The sequence below is a fragment of the Tyto alba genome, unplaced genomic scaffold (assembly GCF_018691265.1).
Source record: "Tyto alba isolate M040663 unplaced genomic scaffold, T.alba_DEE_v4.0 Super-Scaffold_27, whole genome shotgun sequence".
Classification (NCBI taxonomy): Eukaryota; Metazoa; Chordata; class Aves; order Strigiformes; family Tytonidae; genus Tyto; species Tyto alba.
Window position 1 is genome coordinate 3,715,208 of NW_024881301.1, and position 17,293 is coordinate 3,732,500.

General features: G+C 35.5%; 1 protein-coding gene across 1 annotated transcript in view; it reads left to right on the forward strand.

Annotated features, from left to right (window-relative positions):
- The window catches only part of CCDC178 (coiled-coil domain containing 178), a 176,615-nt gene that overhangs the window by 157,091 nt on the left and 2,231 nt on the right, over positions 1 to 17,293 (forward strand). The gene's annotated exons all lie outside the window — the stretch shown is intronic.

Consider the following 17,293-nt stretch of genomic DNA (forward strand, 5'->3'; position numbering starts at 1 on the left):
GATGAATTCAGTAAGTTAGCACATATACCATACCATGCGTAGTTTGAGAAAAAGGGGGAGATTAGATTTATTTCTCACAAACCTTTGAAAAGATTATTATAAATACATTGGATATAAATGTTTGAAACGTAGAGCGACATTAGTATTGCTGCTCCGTTGTTTTAGAAGATGTTATTGTGTCCTGTTTTGTGCAATTATTATTTCCGTGGTAAACAATATTGTCATTTTCACTGTATTTGTAGTTAATTTCTTTAGCAGGAGACTATTTTTTAGAAGTATTACACCTTCCTAACTCAGTTATATGAGGAGTTTCCCTTATTTTTAAAAAGCAACATTGGGGGATTATGAGATTTTAAAATGTTTTCCAACAATGTATGGTTTTTCATTTTATGACTTGTTCCCTGGATATATATATTTACTAGGAAAAATAACTACTGTACAGTATAGTTTGTATGTTCTTGTTCTTTTTGTCTTGTGCTATGGTATCTTATTCATATTTCTGTAAAGCCACTCCTTTCAATCTCTTTCCATTGTTAATGGCCATAATCAGATGGCATTTGTGAAGGGTTTTTAAAAGACTTAAGTGAATAATTTCTTCAGATTTACTCCATGTAAAAGAAGTTATGTTGCTGATGCAGCTTTGGTGTAGCATGGTCTTACGAACCCTGTTTTCTAATTTTTAACAGTCAGGCTTTGTTGTACGATTACAGAAACAATTTTATTACATTTTAATATTATGTAATTACACTTCACTATTAATATCTAATGCATTAAAGCAAAATCTAACTTGAATAAGTTCTAGAATTCCATTAGACTGCAGCAGCATCATGATCTGATTTCAGTGTCTCACAAAGAGGATTTTTATTTTAAAATTCCAAATTTCTATATATGTTTTACTTCTGTTAAAGATTTAGAAAATCCTAGTCATATCAAAATCAGAAAGTAAAAAAAAAAAAAAAAAAAAGATAAAAATAGAATCAGATTTTATACTTTATTAATTATTTGTAATACTCAATTTTATGGAATTTTTGGGGTATTATATGTGCTAAATATTGCACTGACCTGTGTGCCAGGGAAAACAGGTAAGCCGGGAACTACATTTTCATTTAAATTTCTCATTTAGCATTTGAAAAACTGGAAAAGCTCCTTTTTGATTTTTGCAGGGGGATAGCTGGGGTGATTTCTGTTCTCTCCTGTGTTCAACTACTCCAATAGTGAATGAAGAACAGGGGTGATCGATGTGCAGCCTAAAGCTCATGAATAACAATAGCAGTGACACAGAAGCCACAGGTGGCAATTGGTTTCCTCACACATGAATCTTTACATTAATCTAATGTTGCTCAGTATTTTAATAGCTGTACTGTGAACCTCATATACAATTGAACTCTTATGTCAATAACTAGTACATGTTATAATGAATGAGTTTTGCAGAAATCCTTCACCTTAGCATAAATTTTTTCCATGCATGCTGTTCAGGCTCAGAAGCTATGCCTGTAAATCTTGTTACTCTGAGTTACCCAACTAACTAGAGATGGGCCTAAACTAAGCTTTTAGCTGTGAGCCCAGGCAACATCTGGGGGTGTTGAGACCCGAGCAGTTCAGACCTGCTGAAGATGACTTTTTGTTCAAAGTCTGGACAATATTCTGTTCCCTATCTGCTTTCATTATCCATGACATCCTTTTCTGATATTCTGATTCTTTTTTGGTATTCTAATATTCTTGCTATGTTTTTATGCAGTTTCACTGGTAGTAACTTACTATTAAATTAGCGAACAAGGAAAATATATAAAATTAAAATGGAAACTAGTTCAGCTAAGAGAAGTTGCCGAGGAGTATAGAAGAGTATTTTCTTTCAGCAACATGATATTTTTATATTTTAGGGGTCTTGGCAGTGATTTATTTATATATGGACCAGTGTCTTTGTTTTATCTGTGTTACTGTCAGATCAATCTATCCTTGTGTCAATTAAGTTCTTACATTGATGACATCAACATAGCAGCACGCATTTCCAAAATAAAAGCTGGCAGTTGTTCCTCTCCCTTCTTTTTCTCTCAGCAAGAAATACCCTGAGTCTGTTGTTCCTAGTGTCCAGTTCCCGTTCAAGTGTGAGGATGAGAACCCGCTGCGCTGAGCGGTGCGCGAGTGTGCAGTGAAACGGTGATTCCCGCTGACGAGAGCTTGTGTCCCAGCAGCTACCTTGACAAGAGCAAAGAGGAGCAGGTGAATCACAGAGGAAGAGTGAATTAGAAGTGGCAATAGATACAGTACATTGGCTGCCTAAGTGTTTTCTAATATTTTACAGAAGCCATGACCTGGGTGAGATCCAAAGAGAGACTTAAAAGTAGATAATGGAGGGGGTTTTGGCCTTTTCACCAGGTACTTTTTAACTAGCAACACTCTCCAGTAATACACAGCAACAGTGTTCTGGGAGAATTATGATGTGAAAATGAAGAGCTGCCTCAGATTAGAAGACAGATTTGACCAATGTTTCATCATTACTAGCCTACACTATTCAGCCTGTTTTTAAAAGTCTAGGCTTGCCTTCCAATCACTTCCAATGGTGCAGAGGCACCACGGTGCCTGTAAGACTTTGTGCTTGAAAAGGAGGAATAGTGCCTATAAAAAGTTGACAGTGCCAAAGTTATTAGTGAGGCGGATGTTTGCAGTAACAAATATCAATGGAGTTAGTCATCATCTTTAACAAACACCAAAAAAACCCAAACCTTAGGAGACATCCCACTTAATAGCAAACTACCTTTGTTAATGATAATTTGGAAAAAAAAAATAAGATGCTTGCAGTTAAATCTCCCTGAAAGTTTTAAATCAATGGGAAAGCTTTACAATGATGGCAAGCTCCTTTGGTGTCTGGTCTCTCAAATTAATTTCAGAAGGAACTATATGCAGTACCAGTTCTAATTTCTGTCAGCATCGCACTTGGTACTGATGCCAGAGATTTACTGTTGGTCATCCCCCCTGCTGGTTAAACACAGATCTGAGCTCACTCTTAATTCCAGGCTTCCCTCCCTGTCACACCACTAACGCATGCCCTTGGGCTGAGTGTGCCCTTGGGCTGAGCCGTCTGGCTTTGGTAATTGTACCAAATTTGTACCAAACTGAACGGGGGTGCTTAGGGGTAGTGCAATTCAGGTAGCACATCCCCTTTGGGGGTGCTGCTGCCCCCAGAAGCAGCATCCTGGCCATCAGAGGCTGCCACATGCCATCACCTTCTTAAATGTCCTAAGGCCAGAATCTCTGCTTTGCCATGATTATGCATAATGTAGCAAAGACAAAGAGCCCCTCGTTTGCCTCCTTGGCCCTCTGTCCAGCCACAGCACAGACTGTACACATTTTTGCTCTACCTGGCCCTACCCAGCAGCAGTGCATTTACCAGAGAATCATAACCAGAAGGCACTGACTTTCTGGATGCACCTCCTTTTGGCTCTCTATTCTGAGAAAGAAGACCAAGAAACATTCTTCAGTATGTAGCAGAAATATGAATATGCTTACTGAGCTCTCATCGTGGCTATGTGACTGAAGATATGTTAATATTATCCAGATAAGTTAAAATTATCCAAACCACCAACAATATGTGTGAACCATGAAGACAGAATTATGGCAGTCAACCCCTAGTAAATACTAGCTTTTCCCATTTTTTTAGTAAGGGTCATTAGTCTATATTGTATGTGGTGACATCAATAGATTTTTTTAAAAAACAAAATGCCATTTTAATTTATATTAAACTCCTTTTATTTTAATCAAACTTGTAAATATATACTCCCTGTTTTTTATCATGATCCTTGTAGCTGTATTGCTTTTTCAGCATTAAATATTTGCATCGGAAATAGGAATGATCAGCTGATTACTTACTGTCCATATGTTTTGTAAGTATACTTCTGGCAGAAAATAAAATTTTAAATTTGAGCATTTAAATTATGATGTTAAAAAAAGGAATAAGAGATTCTTCCATAGTTGGCAATCATATCAACTGCTAGAACAGAGATCAATGACTGAAAAGATTTATACTTTCAATTTTGGCTCTTCAACTATTTCATTTTTTGTCGAGCAAAGTGCAGGACTGTTTCTTAGGCAAGACTATTTCATCTTCTTATGTGCTACCTTTTTCTAACCTGTTTCAAGTTTTAAAAATTCCTTTACTGCAGTCTGATTGCAATTAGTGGCAGAATTTGAGAGATTAGAATCGCAGTGCATGAAGTGCACTAGAAGTGCATTAGAAGTGCATGAGCACTGCTCTGCTCTTATTTCATTCTGGGCAGTTTACATACATGCTTAATGGCTCTGAAAAGAGACTTTGTTTTTATTGTGGTAGTCAAAGAAAGTTCTATGAGCTCCACTGTAAATTGCACCGACTCTTCACGTAAACTTAATTATCTTAATAGTCAAAGGACATCCTATGTGGTAGAAGAGGAGTAAAGACTATTGCTGAAGTCAGTGACAGCTTTTCTTCAAATTAAAGCTGCATGGCAATCTCTTGTGGTTGGGGTTTGAAGAAATGTGACAGCAATGTGGGGAAAATGTCACCATTACAGTCAGCACAGTCCATATTCTATAGTTTGCTGGAGAATTTCAGTCTTCAAAAATCCTGCTACAATTATTAAATACATTTTTAATCCAGCAGAAAATAATAAAAGTAAACTCTTTAATTTAGAAAAAACTTATAAAAATGTAAAACCTTTTCTCCCAAAAGTGTGCGGGCAAGGTATTTGTTATGTTAATGACTTTTGTTTTCCCAGTCATATTCTGGAGTTTCAATAACTTGGCTCGTAAGTTCAATTAGCTGTCTAATTGCAAAAAAATTATATATGATGGCAGGTGTAGCTTTATTTGGGACAGTGGCTGTTCTTTAATCCTGGCAGTCTTCAATTTAGTCTATTCTTTTAGATGATTTATCTTGACTATAGTTATGCCAGAATTATTTTGGGGGCCAAAGTGCTAATAAAAAAGTTAGCATCATTGCTACCCTCATTGTAACTTTAAAGCATTTCATATATACTTTTTCCTATGGTGGCATGAGAAAGGAGCCTTTTTAATAAATAGAAGACTATTGGATTAAATTTTAATTGATCTGCACCTTTGATAGCCATTCACACCAGTGCAAAGTGGTATAAAAACAGATTGTCAGAATTTAGAGTTTAGAAACTTCTTAGCTGGCAGCAGTTTCACCCATTTTCATTAGGTGGAAATTGCTACATAAGGCGCAAAGGAATGAAGCATCAACCCACAGGCTGTTGCTTTGACTGCATAATGCTGTGGTTATCTACAGATTTTCCAGTTTTACTCAAGTTGCTTGATTATGCTGAAATCTTTAAAAACATTTTGGCAAAGATGTTGTAGTTCAAAATAATTTACCATACTGAACTACACCAGTTTACACTAGAAAAGAGTTTTGATCTATTTTGTATTGTCTTTATTTGAGCAATTTTGCAGAGGTCACCAGGGAAAAGACTGTTCTTTACTAAGACTTTGAAACTTTGCTGAATCTACTGCAGGCGTCTCAGTGGATACTGCATCTTACCAGAGCAAATGTTTTACTTCTTCCTCCTTACAGGAAAGACCCAGCGCAGTTCCACTAGGTCCAGGGCCAACTGTAATCCTGCATATTACAAGCAGTGTTTGCCCTTTTGCTTTCTGAAAACCACTCATTCTTAACTTGCTTCTTAGCTGTCAGATGGTAGTCAATTCAAGTACTTCTTTTGTTCTCTAACTTATTAACACAGGTGTGTTATGGTGTCCCTCAGGGCTGATGCTCTTCAAAATCTGTAAGCCTTCTCTTTTATTTTTCTCTGTTATGCATTGAGTTATCACCATTTATGCTGATTACACTCAGTTGTGTCTTTTTTGCCTGCTGATTTCACTTTACAAGTCTTGCTGTTCCTGCCTTGTCTTGGAGACATATGGGGTTGGATGACAGGTAACTTTTCTTAAGGGGTCATGGCTACATACCTTTTAATTAGTTCTAAGCTTTTGTATTTAGTCACATTTATTTGTAGTAACCATTTAAAATGTTGAAGTTAAATTTTTCTGGTTTTATTATTCATTGATATAATATTTATTTTCTACAGTTAAAGGGGAATTGAGACCAGCTATTTTTGCTTCTTCTCATGGAAGTAATGATTCTGAGTTGAAAAATTTTGTTACACGGTTAATTGGGTTCTAAAGAAACATGGAAGTCAACATCCAGTATATAGTTTCTACAAATATATGTGTCTTTCCTCTCAAATGTTTATGAATTTTGGATAATAACATCTGGAATTCTCCAAAATACGATCTCACATTTTATTTCAAACCTTAAAGTGATTATTTTTGTTTAGATTTTTCTAGATTGAGTTGATGACCCTGACAAGCATTCACCAAGATCTTTGAATTTACTTACCATGTAGGTGTAGTAGCAAATACAGCTGCCATGGAATAGACACACAAGATGTTCATGACCATTTATTTTGTTAAGAGGGATCTTTCTAGTGAGAGAGTGGAAAGTAATCTCAAAATAAGCCAAATTCATAGAAAAAATTAGAACCTACTTGATTTCTTTGACTCATTTTTATGGTCTGTGATTTTGCTTATCACATGGCAAAAATCTGATATCTTTATTCTGACATAAATTCCTTTACCATTTTTGAAGTGAAGCATACATATAATTTGGCACAACTCAGTTGCATTTAGGTTTTTATGCCACTTATACCTTAACACACCAAGCTTCTTATGCTTCACATAAACCCTTTATTTTTCAAAGTGTCATGCCCAAAGGCTAATATAACCATGAACATTTCCTGGCATGTATAGGAACACCTATAGTGGCCTTAAATGTCTTAATTCTTCTATGGCTTCACTTGAAAGTTTCACTATATGAAGTAAATGTGATACAACTGAAATGGTTTAGAAATGTGGCTGCCACCTAAAAGCTCTAGTGTGTAGTAGGACAATAAAGACAAACAGTTCTGCTAGTTGCCTGTCAATGATGGAGGCAAGAAGGTGGTCTCTGCAAACACACACATTAGTCTCATATTTTTAAGATTAACCTGACGAGGATTGTTGTGGTGATGAATTATTTAATTTGTTTGCAGGTGTGCATTTTCAATATAAAATTTTTGTGTATAAATATGTATCAGTAATCTGAGTACTAAAAATTATGACCTAAGAGAAAATGGAAGGATGACATCTAATATAGGAGATTTATTTTTAAATTTCTTTTAACAGAAGAATTCCTAAGAGTTACATTTCTTCAGTATTCACCACCACTTACTGGAATCCATCTTTGTGTTTTACTAGAATAGTCCTAATTATCCACTTTCTTATACTTACTAACATGCACACACAGAAATGTCTCAATAATTTAAAGTATCCTGACTAATAGAAATGTATAGATTTTATTTAATAATGAAACACAAATTTACATAATCAGAAATTTACTACAGGTTACTTGATATCTGATCTTAACAGATGATGAGATTAGTAGACAGACTTCATTTCTCATTGAGCAAAAATTATTCTCCCATTAAAGAGAAATAGAATCCAGAAATTCAGTCTTTGAATTCATGTTCTTTCCACTTGTAACTCTGGTAACTTACATTTGTGGGCCAAATAATCAAAACTCCAGTCAAATCTGAGGAACTTGCAAGCTTATTATCTCTGCTGCTTTTATTGTCAGCAGGGATACTAAAACTGGTAGGTCTTACAAGACAAGAAGAGAGAAAATATGTGACTTCCAGCTTCTTAAAGATTGATCCACTGAGTCATGTCACTGCTACAGCAATCTTGAAGCCTCAGATTATTCTCTGTACACCCTGAAAGAGAAATTCAGAGTTTAAAACCCGATGGAATAAAAACGTGCTGAAACACTGTATCATGAATTGAAAAGTTTTCAAAAAATGTTCAAGTTGTTATGCTTGATGTCTTTTCCAGAATCTGAAGACTACTGGATTTCTATTTCTTGAAGTAGCATACTTTTTTCTTTTTTATTTAAATAGCTAAAATCTGTGTTGAAATGTTTACACAAAATAGGCTGAATTAGTTTATAGAAATAACTGCAATCCTAATTTTTTTCTAAACTGACGTTGTTTTTGAAATTTTATATAATTTTCTAAGATTTTTTTTAAACTCTAAAATTTCCAAGAATATAAGCCATTATATTGGTACTTACCTTGATCATCAACAGAATTAGTCCCAATATTATGTGACACTAGCTAATGGAGTAAATAACAACTGTAGTAGACTGTCGTCCATCTCTTGTTCAGTAATTTATTGCTCAGCCTTTTTATCTAATCAAAGTCCCTCTGACTCATAGTCTCTGTTTTTCCCAACCCAGTATTGGTGATGCATCTCATCTCAGCTGAATGTCAGACTTCTCTCCTGCACCTGGCTCATTCCCAGACTTGGCACAGCCATTTCTTCTCTCCCTTCAATCTCCTTTTCCAGCCTTAGCCTCTGGCACTAATGACTGATTTCCATTTTCCTCTGTTCCATTGTTGCTTCCTCAGGTCCCAGCCTCCGCCTTTTTTTTTCCAACCAGTGGTTGCCTTCTTCCACCTCCCAGCATCTGAGACCTGCCAATTCGTCTCTACCTTCACCTGAAAGACCACTGACAGTTTTCCTTCTCTGCGGCCCAATATTATCTTCTTGTTAGCCTTCTCCAAATCTAACTGTTGCTCCATTTTGGCTCTTGTTCTGTCACATTCAAATCAAGCAATTTCCTCCGACAGCATCTGCTGGGCAAAATGAAAACACAGGCGGGACACCTCTACTCTAAGGCCCCTAGACCCAACCCAAACTACAGCAGTCCTGAGATACTACTGCTGGCAAAGCCTTACCTATTGCAAAGCTCAGGTTTGTAAAAATGTAGTTTTCAGAGCTACTGAGCTCAAGCTGACATTTACCAAGTATGGGGAAACTGTATTCTCAGATCCTCATGGCTCTGAAATTTTGTTGGTAGTAGCGTATGACCCATTTCTGTCATTTTTAAAATTTACCAAAGAAATCAAGCATTTGAGCCTAATGCCTGAGTTTTGGATAAATTGAAGGGGAAAAAAGTAAAACTCTAGCGGATCCTATAAAAGTAAATACTTGGTAACTTTCATAGCAGGCAATGCTCTCAGCCCTACCTACGGTTCAACAGAGTCCTTCCCATTATAGAAAAATTAGTTGAAGTAGTTTAAACACCAGTGGTTCAAAATCCAGCAATAATTAAGTCAAGTTCTTCCTAGCAAAATGTATAGGAATCCTTGATTCTCTTTGCAGAGCTTGGTTTGAGTAGGTGTGTTATGAGTATCTGGGACAATATGGGAAAGCACATACACAATCAAAATGTCTCACAGTATTTTATTATTGTAATGTGAAAAGTTTGTAGGGTTTTTCTTACAGAGAAGCATAACCATTTCTCATCTGTAATGATATTTTTCTAAATCATGTTTGTCCTGATTTGAGCAATACTACTGAATAGCAGAAAAGCCATAGTTTTCTTACGGAGTGCTGGCTAAACAAGAGAATAGTTTGAATGTACATAATGTTTCCACCAGCTGTGCTGATAGATACCCATATAGCAAAAGAGCAAACAACCTTCTAAATAGCTCCATTTAATATAAAATGCTGTGTTTCTGAGATTTTTATACTAAAATAACTATACATGTTTGGATACTGTGTTGAAGTTTAAGGCCGAATTATAGGTAACACTGAGGTTTATGATGATGATTCTGTAGCTCATGAATCTCTCTTTTGAGACCTTGGCCAAACATGACAAACCTCTCAAAGGTCGATCGTTTGGATCACAAGATTCCCTTCATAAGAAAACCAGAACAGTTTTTCATGTACTTATTCCTTCAAGAAGCCAATGGTAGTTTTGAATGACAAGACAATACAGCGATGAACCGACAAGTAAGATGGTTATTCAGTTGTAATGTGTCAAAATGAAAAGAAAACGACACTTCGTAGATTTGCTTTTCCAGCAATTGACAAAAGCCTTCAGTCTATAATTAAGAAAAGTTAAATAAAGCCCATTTTTAGGAAGACAAGATTAATAATAGGATTTATGAAGTTATACTGTTGCCAAATAAGTAAATGCTTAGCTGTGGTTCTATAAGTAAAAACTAAGAAATTAAATTTCTTTATCCAGTACAGTGAGTAAAGAATCAGAGAAATGGCATTTTAAATTAATGATTCAACCTTACAACATCACTTTATGCTATCTGAAGTTTAGTAACCTCCTTCTACCCATTTTAAGCATATATCAAAACACAGGTTTAATGATGAACTGTTTACATGTTGAAAGCTCGTTTCTGGCAGCTCTTCTGTTTTTGTCGTTACCTGAATTAATTATAGTAGTTCAGAACATCTCTAGTAAACATGCTGATATATCATAGATTATAAACTCATCTGCTGAACCCTTAACCATGGTTGCAAAGGAGATTATTTTATTTAAAGACAGCAGTTTAAAAATTTAGACATTTAATTTAATTATCCTCTCCCAGAAGTATAAGAAGAAATCAGAATCCTAGTGTGAATAGCATTATACTTGCATAAGAAAACTTACAGGAGCATTTTTGCCTCAAACTCAATAATTTTAGTTATAATCACTAACTATGTTTTTGTTTTACAGAACCAGTATGATTTGGAAAAAGAATAAAATTGCTTTTAAAGTACAAAAATAATTATGAACCACTTGAAATGTAATGTCTGTATTTTATTTCTCATCAGAATTCATTAGCGTGTAACATCAATAATTTAGCCCATCATTTGCCAACACTGACTTGGCTCAGTAGTTCAATCATGTAACCCTGTAAACTCACTTTCCATTAAAATGAATGTTGCTGACAAAGGATAACTAAAGAGATACTTCATTTATTAGCTAAAGAGATACTTCATTTATCAACATTTTTAAATTAGGAGTTTGGGACCACAGACACTTAGCTGGATAAATTATTCAAAGGAATCTTTGCATTAGGCCTAAAGATGTTTGTAGAATCAGATACAATGTTATCCAAAATTATAACTGCCTTTCATTTGTGTAACATGTAATTCACAGTATACTATTCCAGAAACCAACAGAGCCACCTGCAGAGAATCAAATGACCTACTGGAATGAAATCCTTACTGTCATGTGCAAAATTATAAGATGTGTAATAGTTATCCCGTATTTTGATTGACTCAATCGAGCATTTCCAACGGAAAACTCCTTACAAGAAACTTCTTGCAACAGGCACTATAATCTTCCAAAGTTGCATGTGAGGTATTGAATGCTATAGATTATTTTACTATGAGCATCTTCTTCAAATCCAGACATTATCTTCTCCAAACACATTCTTTAAAAACATTCAGGTTTCAGATGTGATGTCTCAGCTTGTTGATTCTCCAGCCTTCTTCCTATTCTTTCTTACCAAGATACTGGCTTCATTTTCTGAACCTCAGTACTTTTTTTTTTTTTTTTTTTTTTTGCTAACATACTACAACTTGGACATAAGCAATTCTTTTTTGAAATAAATAGCTACCTGAAGCATGTGGGGACAAAATTAGAAATAAAATAAAACCCTCTCATATCATGTCTTTTGCTTATGTCTGGAAAGATAGATCTAGAAAACAAATCCTTCTTGAGGACAAATCAGTAAACATCTGTCACAGGATCAACATGACATGGCTGTCATCTACCTGCGTACTCTGGAGGGCTGCTGCTAGCGGTACAGAAGGAACCAATAAAGGACATAAGCAGAAAGCAAATAAAAATATTACAATACCAGTTTGGTGCAAGCCACCACACTGCTGTCCAATTCCCCTTACTCTTTCCTATCTATCTAAGTAGAGTGTGTAATCTTTCTCTAGAAAGTATTACTGTCTTTATCTCTTTCTCAAACTTTGCGTTGGAGGTATTCTTAACCTAGAGATATGAGCCACTCCTCCTTCGAGCATTGCTCCAACTAAATCCTATTACAGTCTCTGTGCTTACAGGCTGTTATAAATACTTTCTTATGATACTCCAGGCTGATGAATGAGGGATTAAATTTAAGTCTTCATTTGCCAGAATTCTCAAAAGAAGTATGTTTTCCAAAATGAATGGGATATTTATGTGAGCCTGAGCACTGTGGTAACTGAGTACGTGTATGGTGGCAGAGTAGAAATCTGTATTTGAGACAAAGGAAAAGACGCTACTATTGGCTAATTCAAGGGCCTGAGGAGCTTTAGACAAGGAGATCATTTTTGTAAATTTTTCTCTCTTTTGTGAGGAGATTGTGGGGGGGGAAGGATTGCGCCTTAGAGAACGACTCAGTTCTCATGAAAAATTTTGAAGAAAATGAGATCAGAAGCAGTTCTCTTTTAATAGTGCTGTATTTCTCGTTCCTATAGTATTCAGCTGTGCTACAAGGGTATGCAATCTGTAGCATCACTTGACTCAGCATCCGTTTTGGTGCTCCTACTGACACTGGAGCAATAAGATGAGAGTTGAAGACTCAGGAAGAGCAGTTTCTTTCTTACACTTAACTCTTCTCCAAAACTGTGATGGGTCACAGCAGTTTCACTGAGTTGCTTTAGCATGCCAGCTTGTCAGAGCTATCGTGGAATTTTGCTGGAGCGTTTTAATTACCTATAACAACTCCAGAAAATCACCTTTTTCATTTGGCACAGATTTTTCAAAGCTATGAGTTTTAGTTTTATTAAAATTTCTAAAATAAGAAAATGAAAGAGTATACCAAACAAGGAGATTTTTAATGCTATGCTTCACTCCAATTAACCTTTGGGGAGTAAGGAGTCTTACAAAACAAAAAACATACTGAAAACTGGTCCCATTGAAGTCAATGATGAAGTTAGGCTGGCTTCCTCAGATACAGGACTATTTTCCTCAAGGTGAAGGCAGAACAATCTGAGTCACTATACATGCTCTCACTATGTTGCCTTGTACTGAAGCTCTTTTTCTGAGAGCTAAAATTACATCTGTGTTTTAAAAGTAGTTTTGTGGTGATAGTTTTGTTATAATCTTGATGGCCTAAGAACAAAGCGGATTTTATAAGGTGAGGCACTATCTTTTATTAGACTAGAAAAAAAGACAAGCTTTTGAGTACACAGCCCTTCCTGTTAACATCATTTCTTGTATCTTTCATAACTATCTGTGAGGGTGTTGAACATTATATTCTCAGTTTCAGGGATATATTAATTGATAATCTAATTATCACTCAGTTTAAAATGTATACATATAATTATGCAGCAAAGACTTCCAGCTGTATTCTGGTCTTTCTTAGGTCTCAATATCTTATTTAACTCACTGTAATAATAATTATCCACATTTTTTAGTGACTCCTTTGACCTATACAGATGATGAGTCTAACCACTGCTGGTGCTATATTATTACCTTTCTTTTCTCATTCTTTTTAATTCCTACTTCTTTCTACTTAACAGGTAGAGTCTGAAAGATGGGTAAAATTTAGAAGAGATGAGGAAGGAAATGATTTGACTAGATAGGTCAGATTAGCATTTGAGATTAGCAATCTAAAACATGATGATTCCATCTTCTGATAGAATTTATAGTTTTTCTTTGGTTTCTCTAATTTTCATTTTTCTGTCCTTCCTGTATGATGGAGGCAGCTGCAGTCTTGGATACTAATGTCCTTGGGGACACAGTGGGGAGAAACCTGAGTGAGTCATTCCATGGTTTTCCCCCTTCCTGCCACACTCCTTGGCCCTGAGTAATACAAGTTGTCTTTCTGGATGCTCAGTCCTACAGAGAGACTTTAACTATTTTCAGAGACTATGAATGAATTTGCAAAGTTATTTGGGGATATATAGTTCTTTTGACTGTTTCTAGGTTAATACAAAAACTTCCTTTCTTGAATTTCCATGTGTGCTACAGTGACAGTAGAAGAAATATCTGACACTGTTTTAACTCAGAAACATGACCCTGAGATTACACAGAGTGTTCTGAAAATTCAAAAATACTTGCAAAAACATGGGGATTTCTGGCAAAAATTCTGTTCAGCCTGTTCTCACCTGTCTGTTTTGAGACAGGAATATGTTAGGAAGAAATATTGCATATGTTTACGATGCATGTATACTCTTCTCTACATAGCCTCTCATCATGACCATTACTGGGATCAAAACAGTGGGTTAGATGGACAGTTGGTTTGACTCCATGTTGCAGTTCATATGTTACGGTGTTATGGAAAAATCAGAACCTCAGCATGAATGTTGCTGGCTTCTAGGGCAATATATGCATTTTCCAATTTGACATTCACGTTTTATTTATTGCCCTATTACTATTCCTATGTTATTCTGTATACTTTTCTGATTATCTTGTTGATTTACTATTTTTTCACATACTTCAGATACTCTGCATCTGTGTCAAAAGGTGGTCTGCAGCTGTTATCCCTTTTTCCCCTCAGGAAGCACATTAAATTATTTATTTTTGAGGAACTCTTTTCTAAGTAACTTTAAAATGTACCATATAAGAGAACAAGATTATAAAAAATGTGAATCATAACTGGATATGTACCACACCTAGGAAGAAGCTGATTATCCAGTAGTTAATTTTAAAATACTTTTATGTTATAATACTCATCAAACAATAATATTTTGCACATTTAAGCTAAAATATTTGAAGATAAATCTCACAGGAAATTGAGGTTCAAGTGCTGTTTAGGCAGTTACTGTTTGACTACAGGCATGATGTTTCAGGAAAGGAATTTCCATAGCCAAAGTTCATTCCTTGTTCTCTTTTTTTCCATTATTTCCTCCAGCAAATGAGTCCTTCTGGGCTTCCAGAAAGGAGAATTGTTGTAAAATAGGTTTCATCAACAAAAGAATCAAGTTACTCAGGTTTTGCAGTCTGGCTCAGATGTGTCCACATGTTGTACCTTTCTGTTCCTGCAATATGTTAGGCAGAACAGCTGACAAATGAAAAGCCAGTAAGGGCTATTAAGGACTCAGGGCCTGATTTTTATAGTTTTCTGTGTTTTAAATCCATTAGTTTCATTACAGTTACACTTAATTTACATCTGTGTGAAAATCAAGCATAAAGTTTGCCTTGTATTTTTAGTCTTTATTTCTAATTATTTCAGCACTACTAGTATATGATACTGTCAGACTAATGAAGCAAATTGAAGATGAGTGACCACATTTTATGTCATTGTATATTTAAAATAAATGTTTTCGGTTTCTAAAATTAAATTCTTTTTTTTTTTCACTGAAACATTAATAAAACATATGACTGTCATAAACTTCATTTACTTAATACATGGCAAAATGCAGCTTCCTTCCTAACAAGCTGAACTTTTTGAGGGAAAAGAGTGGAAATTTTCCCATGATCCAGTGGTTCATAAACATGTGATCGAAATGGCAACTATAATAAAATGAAAGACTTCCTCAGTAACAACTATGCTGAGAATCAAATTGCTGTCCCACTGAAGTCTACAGCCTAATTTGAGGATTCATTTGGCATTAATATAATCCATTGATTTAAATCATTCATGGAAATGAGATCAGGGATGTAATGTACAGGTTGGTGTTTTTTAATTTTATTTCAGGAGTGACAGAATACATCCACCACTCTCAGTTTTCAGTTAATGGGAACTCAGATGCGTGCTAAACCTTGGCCCTAGACAGGCATATCAGTATCATTTTGTCAATGAGCCAGCACAGAAAATTTTCCTTTAAGACAATTTAATCTAATCTTAAATGTTTTATTAAATCTGTTTTGAATTCAAGTCAGTGTCATTAATAAACTATCATCTGATGATTGGTTTTCCCACTTGTAAACATTAGTTATTAAATTACATTTAGCTAAATTTACGGTATATGTTAATATTACCTTCATTTTATTATTAAAAGACAGTACATCAGATCCAAATAAAAAGTATAGATACTCCAGACAAGACTGTTCTGGTGGTGGTTGTTTTAGTTATAAAAAAACCTCTCAACTGAATCTTTGCACTGCACTCAATTCTAGAGTATCTTCAGAAACCAGAACACCAAGAAAAGTGGCACTGGTTCCAACTTCTTCACTGAGTGTAAACTTCAGCAAAATCTTGTCAGTCTTCAGTAAATAAAAATATTAAAAAAAAAAAAAAAAATCAGTAAATCAGTGAAATAATTTTACCACTCCCTCTTCCTTTTCTGTCATCTTTCTTAAGAGTTTTATCCTTTTAGATATGTGACTCCAGATCTCATTATTACTGCATTTGGCTGCAGCACCATTACACTTGTGCCTTTCACAGGGATAATGGTCTAGTGTATTTACTTTCAATTTACATTTACATTTCTCTCACCACATTCACATGCACATGACACATTCTTCCATTTTTATACCCCTAAGAACACCTCTCTAATGGTCTGCACTGCTGTGAATAGTCCCTCGGTTACTCCATATACCCTGAATGAATAACACACACAAAGACTAATTCTGCATTAGAGTATGGAGAAGGGGCCCAGAAAGGCTCATCCTTATGTTCTAGTTGGCCTCAGGATCAAGAAGGAGTCTCTGGCCCTGGTTTATTTAGCAGGAATAATGTTGTCAATGTTTGCCAAAACATCTGTTTCAGACTTTATGTTGTCACAGGAAAGGAAAGAAAATAAAATTGCTGAGTATGCACCAAAGTGTTAATGGGTGGATGATACACTTTGTGGTTTTTCCCCATGGAATTTTAATTCTTGCTGAGTACCAACTGCCCCTTTGGAAAATGAATGGAAACATTGTAAGGATTATGCTGTGGAAAAAACCCAAGATATGATGAAGGAAGGAATAATCCATTGGAAGGCCCTCCCAGAACAACTTTCTAGTGCATAGCACGCACTATTGCCAGGGTGTTTTCAGCTGTTGAAGTTCTTATGCTGGACATCCATACATATTAAGTTGCATCTTTAAATGTGTATAAAATCCTATAAATGCATATAAGAGCCGGACATCTTTCCCAACTACATATTTATTATTTGTAATGTACCACATAAGTTTAATAATGCAGGAGGTACTCATTTGGACATCTACACTGCTTTGCAGTTGCTTTGTTTGACCTAGTCATCTTTGGCTGATTGAGATAAATTATCTCAAGAGTGAGAGGTATGGCCTACTCACGCCAGTGTCTAGCCTCAGAAGAAGATACCAGATGCTGGAATCTGAGCGGTGCTTAGTGCATAGTCCTTCTTCACTCAGTCAAGTTCTAGAGAAGAACAGGACAGATACAAACACATATGTAGCATTTCGTATTGTTTGACTTCAAAAACAACCCTGCTCACCCACAAAATTTATGTCTGTGCTTCTGAGACTATCTCTCTAGGGTGTCTAGATGCTTAAGTTCGGTTCTCTAAATCA